The following is a 10463-nucleotide window of genomic DNA, read 5'->3' as shown; positions in this document are numbered from 1 at the left end:
AGTTTTGGTGATACATACGGAGAGCTTCAGAGGCTGAAAGCAAAATAAATAAATACATAAAAATTTTAAGAAGTTTCTAATTTTTGAATATTTTCATAATTCATAACAAATTTTAAGCCTAATCATTTTTTGATGCATTTATTTAATTTTATTTAGTAGTTTATTACATTAAATTCGCATAAATGAACCCACCAAATATTACTTTCTTGGAAAGAAAAACAACTATATTAACAATATTTATTATTTATAACTGCTACAGATGTTTGGGTTTTTTTGCGGGGGGAGTAAAATTGTTATATACGTTTTTAGAGGCCCGTGAAACATGAATTTGTCATCTTGTGATATATTTTAAAATTTTATTATTCTTTGATTTTGTCAGACTTGGTCCTCTATAGAGCTTAAACGTTTTTAAATATAGTGCTTTAGTACTGTGTGTGTCTGTGGTGCAACTGTGGTGCAACTGTAGACAGGTAGACAACACTAAGCGCAGTCTCACTCTCTCTCTCGGTGGGACGTGTCCAGATTCACGCCCACTCTGGCATTTTCCCACATTAATATGCAGCGTATATACTGTACGTTATCGTCAGTCAAAAAACTACATCTCAGGCTCGATGATCTTCTGAAGAAATCCCTCCGCGCCCTGAAGAGGAGAAGTCGCTCCTCTGCAAACACCCTGCCGTTACGCCATCCTCCGGCAGGCTACGCTTTTCTCGTCCCTTCCTGGACTGACAGCAGCTGCTCAGCCCAGTCAGGTTTTGAGCATCTGCTGGGACTGCTGGGAGGACGTCGGCTCAGACTGCAGCGCACTGCGATGCAGAGAGGGGGGCACTGAGGCTGTGATGCCGGAGCTGTAATCCGTAAACCTGTGCGGACGGAGCGCAGGGTGGAGCTGGCGGAGTTCGTGCGCACACCTCTGGAAGCTGCTGCCGAAGAGGAGCCTCTGCAGCGCCGCAGCTTTGCACCGGGAACCCGCCTCGGTACGTGACTCCGAAACCGAAGCTGCCCCGGATCCCACAGGGAGGGGGGCTGTAGCGCGGCACCCCGCCCGTCTCGCCTCATTTGGACCGCACGGACCTGAGCCGTGATATTCGCGCACGGAACCCACCGAGCAGCCCGCACCTCTGCGCCAAAGGTAAGCAGCTCCGCGAGGCGCGGGGGCGCGTGCAAGCGCTCGTGGCTTCCAGCAGGCAACGAGAGCCTGTTGATGACGATGATGAAGGTGCTGCTTAGAGTAGCTGAACGCGCCGCTGAAGCGCCGCAGCACCGACTCCGCGCTGCTGTTCGATCGATTTCTGTGTCACGCGCGTGTCTCTGCACAGACAGAAAGGGAAAAATGACGTAGGGAATTCCCACAGTAATCCAATAGCGCGCGGCGACACCTGCACATTCCGCCAGTGCGGCGCGGCCTGCTGCCGCGCGCGGCCTCGCCAGCGGCGCGCGCGCGGACTGAAACGATTAAAGTTGGATGCGAGCCGTTATGTAACGTGATTCTGCTGACGCGGTTCGCCATGAGCGGGGGTTACCTCCACGTCCCCGCGGCTCGGGGGTGCTGCTCCCTGTTTACGTCCACGGCGGTTCAGCTCAGCCCGACGGGATCGATCTGAATCACAATCCATGAAAGTGCAAAAACATCACCTCGTGTGTCTCTGCACTAATGAAGTCCTCACCTGTTTATTTAAGGCAGAAAGTATTGGGGACATGTGGCAACATGTGGGCTTGAATACTCAGTCTACGTTTAATTTACCTGATGTAATTTTACATGCACATTTGAATTTGTCTGTTTAATCCGTAGAGGATAAAGTTGTTGTTTCTCACACTCACAACAACTCCGTCACCACTGGATGTAGCTCAGGATGCTGTAGGGCCACAAGGCTTACCTCTTTATGTAAGACTGTACATGATTTTTATGCCTCCTCCCCCTGTCCCACACACTGAGGCACTGCTGCACTCTTTGAGTGGCTCAGATATTCAAAATTCAGTATTTCAGGGAATGCCAAACCTTTAATTTGCATCATCAAAGATACAAAATTCGTTTAGTAAATTATACTCTTATACTTGTTGTCCCACATTTACTTTCTTGTCATTTGGTCACACTGGTACACTGCCATGGTGTGCCATTTTGTGGCCCACAATGGGGGCTACCACATTAGCTACACACACCTTCAGAGTGGTCCAGTCTGACAGTGTAGATGCGCCAGCAGTGGGTTTAGTGGATCAGTGTTGAACACCAATGCTCCAGAAAGGGTCAGGGTTAGAAATGTGTTTCTAGTCCACGAAATAAATTGTGGTTGAAGAGTGTGGGACAATACATGAATGATGAATCACATGAGTCACATTTAACGACGTGATAAATACAAACATTCATGTTTCCATCACTGGTTTGTGGGATAAGCGAGCGGTGACAATTTTATGATAGAAACTAGTTATTTTCTGGGTCAGCTTCCAGTGTGATGATGAGAGGCAGTTTTGATTATGTAGCTTCACATCACAGCTTAGCAAAAAGCCTTTCTGACTTTCAGCCATCAGGTAGGTAAACAACCCCACAGCAGAGTTATACTGTCCCATTCAGGCCCCAATCCCCCCATAGTTCCCCCTTTAATTTCAACATATTTGTGGTCCTAATTGAGTTTTGCTGTTGTGGAGCCTGCAGTGTCTTTGCTAAATTCCCCTTTGGGAGCAACTTTATTATAAATTGTTTATGCTTTGATCTGCTTTCAAGGTAGGGGTTTGGATGAAATCTGCAAAGCTGCAAGCACGCTCAGCTTTCTCAAAAATCTGATACTTGAAACAGATGCGTTACCCGAGATGAACTGGAACATGCAGAATTTCTGTTTTGCTCTTGCAAAGAAAAGAAAATTTCCTCACTTGACAGAATTTGACGAGGTTATGGGGGGAGGTTTGGTCCTGATATCTGTCCTGACTGAGACCCTACAGAGTCTTTAATGTTAGCTGCACGTAGGTCTACTGACTGAGGACTCAGTATACAAAGTAATTTGTAAAAGTGATGTGGAAAAACAGCATAAACTATCTTTTTGGCTGTTTCAGTTCTACACATGCCTCTTAAATAAAGTACTGTAGTAAATGCATGTGTGTTGTAATTGTTCTTCGAAAGCATATTAATATGGGATAAGTGTGATTTTCCCACTTTAATATGAACTGGATACACAGTACATTATGATTGGTGAAAAAAATAAAGCAGATGTGCTGCAGTTTGGAGAGAAAACCCCAACAATCAGATCATTTCCTGTTAGCAGCACTTAGTGACTGTAGGGAAGAAGAACTTCCTTTTAACAGGAAGAGACTGACAACAGAGCTGGGATCATGAAAGGACAGCCATGTACTGTGACATGCTGGGGATGTGAGAGGAAGATGAAAAGAAAAAAGGCAAGCATAGAGAGACCATGAATAACAAACAGGTGATATGGCTTTTTGTTTTGTTGTCTACCTCACTTCCTGTTTATTTTGAAATCTTAAATGCGCTTTAGTGAAGTCATGCTTTAATGAGGTCATGCCATTTTTCTTCTATACCTCTCTATCTTAGACCGTATGTTAAAAATGGCTACTGTGACATCACCTTTTGGTTTTAGACTCCATATCTTGAATCATTTAGTCTGCCACCATGTTGTCTTTTTTGGAGCCAGAGTTGACCATTTCTGGACGAGGGGTTGGAGTGCTAAGTTATCAGCTAATGCTACCAAGCTTGGTTATCAGTCTGCATCTATAAACTGGACAGGGTTATGTGCAGTCACAGATATCTACAAATTAAAGATAAGTATAAGACTGGAGGTCTCCTGATGTTAAAGAGGGAGTTCTTCCACCCCACAGTCTCCTAAGTCTTGCTCACAGGGAAACGTCCAATCGCTGGGGTTCTGGTGCTGTATGAATGAAAACGAGTTGGATATGATATCTTCAAATAGTATCATAGCAACAATTCAAATGGTATTTAACCTTTTATACAACTTTAACTATTAGTTAAGCGTTAAGGCAGGGTGTGCAGTTTTGTGGTTTGTAACAAAGTGAAGTGGAGCTGTATGGTGAGAAAGAGCTGGGTTATTGTTATCATTAAGCACCCTTATTGAGTCTTTTTTTAGATGGTTAGAAATAGAAGGAGACGATACGTCAGATGTTAAAATGGGCGAGGGATAGAGGGCTGTGTCACCCTGCAGTGATGTCACGAAACGGCTGACTGCTTTATGTGCAGGTCATCATTAATCCATGATTAACTTAACCCGCGAATAGCCAGCTGTCTCCTTTGGTTATTATAATTGTTGGTTTCGCAGATATTCACATTTCTGTAGCTGCTCTGTTAATATGAGATTCCTCTGTGGGTCTCAGCCTGATGCGCTAAGAAACTTTAGGTTTTGTGCTCGAATTTTAAGCATTTGGCTGCACAGCATAAATTTGTAATGATGGTCTGCACAGTCACCGGTGAATGAAGATGAGGAGTTAAAGTAAATAAAGAGAGCAGAATACAAATGCCTCGAGCGCAGCGTCTGTTTACAGTTTTTACACATCCACAAACAACCCACATTCCCATTTATAGTAAGCATTTTAAACTCGGAGATATCAATCAGCCTTCCAGCGTAAATGCTATTTTTGACTCCCCGAGGCCTGTCACATGGAGGGATACCCCCCCGAGGAGTGACTCATCCTGGACATTTACTCCCAGGGCAATGTGTTTAGAGGGAAAAAATACCCCGAGTGGGACAGCGCTGCACTTTTTCTGGGAAGTGGGAACACACCGGCACTGAAATACGTGTTCGCTCAGACTGACTCACAAAGGTGCATCTTCCAGTTTTAAACCTTTAAACAAAAGCATGTCTTCATCCACCTTTAGGGTCATCATGGAGCTCAGGGAGAGGATATTTTATGGTGCTGCATCTTTCTTGTGGATAGAAATAAGTGCTTTTAGTGTGTAAAAGTTATTTTTTTTGTGCTGGTTGTGTGATTTGTTCCTAACTTTGTGTGCCAAAGTATGTGTGTGTCAGCAGAGGGACCCCTCTGTGCCCCTGTGGAGGTGACTGCAGCACTTTACAGCCTGACAGAACGGGCACCTTGGGGAGCTGGCACACACACACACACACACACACACACACACACACACAGGCAGAGAAACAGAGGGACAGTGAGTGAGAGGTGGAGAAATCCCTTTACTGACATCATGGCACCTACAGCTCACGGCACGTATCCAGATGGTGAAACGCAGGCGGTGAATTCAGCGATTATTTTCATTATTGATTCGTTTTAATGTTTGATGACCTGAATATTTTCCACTGTTAATTGTTTTCACCACCGAAGATCATGAAACTGGTGAAACTTGACCATCACAAAACCCGAAGTGATGTGCACGAGGTGTAACGGTGTAACGGGTGCATCTGTCTACGAGAAAATGATTGGTCGACAGATGATGTTGGGTCAGAGCTCCTTACGGGCGCCTATTTGAGCTCCGTGTGTGTGTCCTCAGGTCCAAGCCAAAGAAAAGCCTTGCTTGCACTTGTGTGTCAAGTACACAGACACTCAGATACCTGCACATATGAAAACACCAGAAAAGCAGCAGCAAAGGTTTTCATTTCTGATTGTCAGTTGTAAATTTTTTTTATAAAATGAAGCAACAGCTGTGCATAGACTGTATATAAAAGATGCACACACTTCCAGGTCTGAAAAGTGAAGTCAGCAGGGGGCGACTCCTGTGTTTGCGAAAACAAAAATTTATGATGTTCTGATGGTTTTATGGTCTCAGTTTTCAGTTCCAAGTCTTATTGAAAGCAGCGTGATGTTCATTTTGTAATTTATGATCTCCATTAGCGTTCACAAATACTATAAAAATGCTCAGCTCGAGGCTTCACAGCAGGACTTCACGAATCAGTGGGTGGTTGTCCACAGTTTATCCAAAAAAGTGTTTTTAAATCACTGTATTCATTTTAGAGGGGGAAAGAAAATAGTTGGTTTAGCTGCACAACATGAAGAAGTAAGTCAAGTACAGTTGAATGTGCAGATCTCTGGAGGACTTAATTTTTGATCCTGCAGAGCATCTATCCACGGGTACATTTCCTATAGAGAACAAAACTTTTTGGTTTTTGTACAAGGATTTAAACATGTTTAAGCAGCCTCGAGTGGCCATGAGAGGAACTGCACTTCAACGGCAGCTTTATTCTTCAGGCCCAGAGGTTAATGCAGATGTGGTGGGACCACGAATTGGCCTTAAATCCATCTGTGTCTTTCTTACTGCCAAGTAAAGGTTTAGTAATTTGCTCAGTAACAGATGGTCACTGTCGATTTCAGAAAATGTTAATCCCACTGAGTAGAGGTGCGTTTGCTTGGGAGTATTTGCAGCGAAGGATTAATACACATTTGTTGCAGGGTATTTGCAGCAGGACAGTGTAACTTACGTGAGATAATGTGAAACAACAGAGTTTAAAGCAACAGCAAATCTTGGTAGAGATAGAGCTCAACCCCAGCTTTACCCCTTACTGTAGTGTCACTTTTTGAAGTTGTTCTGTTACTTGCTGTTTGAACCAAAGCTCCTTTTTAAACTCAGAAAAAGATCAAAAATGGGGTTACAATAGACTCTTTTACAACTTTAACTATGTAAGAAGGTTTTGTACAATTTAATAGGTCACGGACTTGACGAGTAGAACCCCATATTTTTTATGACTGGCTAATCTATTCTGGAGGTTTGCTTCTGAATGCCTGTTAGAATGTAGTTTAATTATATGAGAGCATGTTTTATAGCAGGTATGTGCAGAATCTTAGAATTCTGACTTTAATCTCAGAATTTTGACTTTTTTCTCAGAATTCTGAGATTAAAGTCAGAATTCTGACTTTTTTCTCAGAATTCTGGAAAAGGAGAAGAAAAAAGATGTGCCCACTTTTTTTTTCTAGTCCCCTATACTGCATTATTTCTAATGGCCAGCAGGGGGCGACTCCTCTGGTTCCAGAAAGCAGGCAGATTGTATGGGAGTCTATGACAAAATGAGCCTCCTTCTCACTTTCTTTAATGAGCTCTATAAATGTCTTGCTAATGAGTTTATGGTCTCAGTCACTAGTTTTAAGTCTTATTTAAAACAACATGATGTTTTTTCAGTAAAATACGATCCCATTTAAAGTAAAACAGACAATATTTGAGGGTATACTTTAAGGTGGGACCTAACTTATGATTGGCAGGTGCATATCACTTTTTTTTTTTTAAAAAGCAAGATGGCAGTGACTAAAATGTTCAGCCTGACATTAAAAAAAGCTTTTATTTAAAAAAAAAAAACTAACACTGACATTTGTGGTTTTTGTTTTTAAGGTGTCAGAGTCTCGATTCATGTTGGAAACTGCCATTTTGATCAGTTTTATAGGCTTTTAACTGTTAGTGAGGAGATATGTCTTGACAGCAGAAGCATGCTTTTTAGTATTAAATGAAAGAAAGGCAAAGAAAGTGTAATGAAATGGCTCACTGGTATGTTTTTGAACTGTGGTTGTGACAATAAGATACATGAGGCTTTGGAGAAGAAGAAAAGTAAATCCAGAATCTAACTAAACTAAACTCGATCAAATTCATTAATTGTTTAACCAGGGGAAAACTCATGGTGTGCGTGCAGTAGAGCGGTGCATGTGCCTTGTGTTGAGAGAACTGTGAGCTGTGCAAAGGGAGATGTACAGCCATAATGCTTCCATGGTGCCTGTCAGTCATGCCTGTCACTTGGGACGCTGGAGTTTTCCAGCTTCACAAACAACACTGAAAACGACCTGCCACGAAGAACGGCACGACAGCGATACCTGAATACCTAAACCTGCCATCTGGTTTTGGGAGCGTTCTCTGAAGAAACTCTTTTTGACAGGATGCGAGAAAACAACTATCCAGCAGAGTCTGGCACACTCCATCACCTCCTTTGCTGCAGATGTGTCTGCTGTTAGTATTCAGCGCACAGCGGTGCACTGTACAAAGTATTCAGTGCCTAATAACAGAGCAGCGCTCAAATGACGGCATTTGAGACATTTATCATCCCTGAGAAAAGCTGTTTGATTTTGGGGTTCTCATGCAAGGCTTTATCTATATTCACCTTCCTGAGAATCAATCGCTAATCCAGGTCAAACTGTGCAGGGCCGGGCTTCGGGATTATAATGGGAAGCAGGAGTCTTTTCAAAGAAAAAAAGCACCGGAATGGGTCCAGATTACTTAATGCTGTCTCCTGAGGTCATGGTTTGTTCTGTGCTGTTTGGAGCTGCTGCACGCACTCCTCATCCTCTCTATTTTAGTGAGCAGCCACGGCGTCTCGCGCTACACATCGGGGTTAGACAATGCCTGGCAAGAACTGCAGGAGGGGGCCGATTGGACCACAGGAGCGCTTACATAACCACCAAGCAGCTTCATATCTATTTATTTTTTAACTGAAGATGCCTCTGCTTGCTTATGAATGTTACCTCTCTCCCCTGCTTGTGCTATATGACTTTGGCCATGTGAGCACGTGATCTGGATTTACGTATTCCTGCATCTGTGATGAAGGTTTTATTCTGCCATAAATCCCTGTACGAGATCTGGGCTTGGTAATCTCGTTGAGTCAGGGACGTCCAGGCTTTCCTCATGACAAATGCAACAGATCTTATTTCAGCATCAGGCCCGGGATATTTCAGAGACACGCATGAATCACCTTCAGATTGATTTCCTGCTTTGCATGGTCAAGAGTTTCAGCTTACCTCATGGTCTTTGAGTGGAAATGAAACACTAATGAGAATGTAGTGAAAGACAGAAAGGAAGATGGTATTACTGATAAGAGGAAGCATTTATAATAGCAGCTGTGTGAGGTTTATACCCACTGTGAAGACTCAGTGTCACTTTCAATTTGATTCTTTTAGTCAGCAAAGAAAGATGGAAGTAGACAAAGTAAAGGAGAGAGCGTATGGCTGGAAAAAACACACTAAAATCAATGTTTAAGGAATATTTCAACATAATTGGGATGGTAAAAAAACTCAAACACCCTTTTTCTGTGCTCCTATATGGAGGACCAAAACTGCCAAGATTACAAATAAACTTTAAAAAAAAAATCCATAAATACAAAAATCAAATAACTTTACTATTACTGTTGACTTCATAGTTAACTAAACAGTTTAACAAATAATTACATAATATTTAGGAATATCACAATACCAAAATACAAGTAGAATTACGTGATTCTCGATACACTAAAACAAAATGATTGTCCCAGTGCTTAAAGATAAACTGTTTTATTAAAAGTCATTTTAAATCGCTGACATAGTGACATGGAGCAAAGCTGATTTCACAGTGCCAAATGAAAAACCAGAAAACATACGCTGATACCAAAACTTTTAGCCTATATCAGGAGCTTTATATAGGGGAGAGCAGATATTTGGATCGATCCGCCCACCTCTAGTTTTTACTACAGATATGATTTGTCTTTCAGGTGAGGGGTGTTACTCATACATATGTGTGAATGCATCTATGTGCACCGTGAAATAAGACCAACATAGAATTAGATAGTGCTGTTTGTACTTTAATTTATGCCATGAACTTTGTGACAAATACGTAACTCAGATGAGTTCCCAGCTTCATTGTGCTGAACTCCAGCAGGTAACTTAGGTGAGGTTCAGGTTAGAGTGATCCTTTAAGACGATGGAGCCGGGCAAGCAGCTGCATGGGCCACCATAGGGGCAGCCTGGTCAGCGAACTAACCAGTAGGGAAAATGTTAGATAGGACCGTTGCAAGCTATTTATTAGCTAGTTATTATTAGTCATTAACCAAACTTTCAGAATAAAAGCGTGGTGATTATCCAATAATATGCATGTACATTTGGGTGGAAGTTAAGACTGCAAAGGTAAAGAACTGAAATGTCAATGTATCTATCTATCTATTTTTTTAATGTAATAGCCTACATTTATTTAAATTTTGGGGTGCATTTAATGGCATAATTATTTACTAAGTCGTTTATTTATTTATTTTTCTCCATAGTTCTTTACAGTCATTTTTATTTTTTGGTCCAGATTAAAGAGCAAGCAGTGAGTTGTAGACCTGGTTGGCAGATTAAGTTACTTCTGGAGACTCGGTTTCATTTCTTTGACCTCCACCAGGTCACCCGCATCCTTTCTGCAGCTGGAGTTAGGTTTTGATTTTAAGCCAAAAGGTGTTACCTTTCAAATTAAATCTCATAGACATAGTTTTTGTTTGAGTGTCACAAATAAGAGACGTCCTACCTGTAACCCTAGCAGGCTGCAGTGACTTATCATAAGATAAAATGAAGCTCAGACCATCTAGTGATTCTTGTTTTTTTTTAATACCATTAGTCTGACAACCTACTTTGAGGTCTGCAGACGAGCTGACAGTTTTAAAATGTTACCAGCGGCTCGGTTCTTGAGGCATACTTCAAATACCACAGATATCAAGCTTAGCTGAGACTGCAGCCCACATTATTTTCCAGTGACTGCACCAGGCATGCGTTAGCTAAATATTACCAAACCTTTT

General features: G+C 42.1%; 1 protein-coding gene across 3 annotated transcripts in view; it reads left to right on the top strand.

The window, feature by feature from the left end:
* The first annotated feature begins 123 nt into the window (after nt 1–123).
* Nucleotides 124–10463, top strand: part of hecw2a (HECT, C2 and WW domain containing E3 ubiquitin protein ligase 2a) — a 47117-nt gene continuing 36777 nt past the window's right edge. For 2 of the 3 annotated variants that reach the window (XM_082508624.1, XM_082508621.1), the window contains exon 1: nt 124–977. The gene's annotated coding sequence lies outside the window, so the exon portion shown is untranslated. Of the gene's footprint in view, nt 1133–10463 lie in introns of all 3 variants that reach the window. The other variant, XM_082508622.1, reaches the window with a different exon arrangement.

Source organism: Aulonocara stuartgranti, assembly GCF_965226115.1.
Source record: "Aulonocara stuartgranti genome assembly, chromosome: 16".
Lineage (NCBI taxonomy): Eukaryota > Metazoa > Chordata > Actinopteri > Cichliformes > Cichlidae > Aulonocara > Aulonocara stuartgranti.
This window is presented reverse-complemented; position numbering and strand designations above follow the sequence as displayed.